The sequence below is a fragment of the Ovis aries genome, chromosome 1 (assembly GCF_016772045.2).
Source record: "Ovis aries strain OAR_USU_Benz2616 breed Rambouillet chromosome 1, ARS-UI_Ramb_v3.0, whole genome shotgun sequence".
NCBI classification, from domain to species: domain Eukaryota; kingdom Metazoa; phylum Chordata; class Mammalia; order Artiodactyla; family Bovidae; genus Ovis; species Ovis aries.
The window spans coordinates 226241306-226242221 of NC_056054.1; the positions used below are offsets into that span (position 1 = coordinate 226241306).

Below are 916 nucleotides of genomic sequence, written 5' to 3' on the forward strand. Positions count from 1 at the left end.
GAATAAGCAAGCACAGCCTCTAGGTCTTATCATTAATCGGTCTCTTTAGGAAACACTACACCCTTGGCATATCACATTGTATTTTAGCTTATTTTGTATCTCTTCTGCTACTGTGTTCTGTTAAACTCTTAAAAGTCAGATTCATACCATTAAAAAATCTTTTTGTTGCCAATGCTTCCCTTAATAGTTACTGAAATTTTTCAGTAAAACATAAAGAATCCAAAGAGTAATAATTAATAAATATTCCCCTTGCAGTGAGTGTAAGATGGAAAAAATGACTGTCATCTCTGCATACCTTTAAGAGCCTGAGCATCTCACAGTGCAGAGGATTACTGAAGTGCTAAAAGGACATATTATAAAACTGAAGTGATACAGAGATTAGCATGGCCCCTGTACAAGGATAACAGGCAAAGTCGTGAAGCACTGCATATTTTGGCAGCCTCCCAAGTAACCCTTGTGGTAAAGAATTCGCCTGCCAAACAGAAGACATGGAATCAATCCCTGGGTCTGGAAGATCCCCTGGAGAAGGAAATTGCAACCCATTCCAGTATTCTTGCCTGGGAAATCCGATGGACAGAGGAGTCTGGTAGGATATAGCCCATGAGGTCACAAGAGTCAGACACAATTCAGCATCTAAGCACAAAATACAATTAGTTTTTGTACAGTATGGTCTGTAAATGTAAGCATTAGCTTAAATAATGTTACAAACTTACCAAATCACTTAAATATCTTCCTGGAAAGATGATAAGACCACAATACCTAAATCCTGCTGCATGCAAGCAGAACCATGTGCCTGATCTCTGGACAATGCAACATGAGTGGAAGGGATAAAGGCCAACTCTGGGCCCAACTCCCTGACACCTCATTAATGATCTGTGCTTTTTCTTTTCATTCTGCCAAAATGATGCCAGAGTGG

The 916-nt window shown here is 39.6% G+C and overlaps 1 pseudogene; it reads left to right on the top strand.

Moving 5' to 3' along the window:
• Positions 1 to 337: 337 nt before the first annotated feature.
• LOC114111186 (U6 spliceosomal RNA) lies at positions 338 to 435 on the top strand (annotated as a pseudogene).
• The last annotated feature ends 481 nt before the right edge of the window (positions 436 to 916 follow it).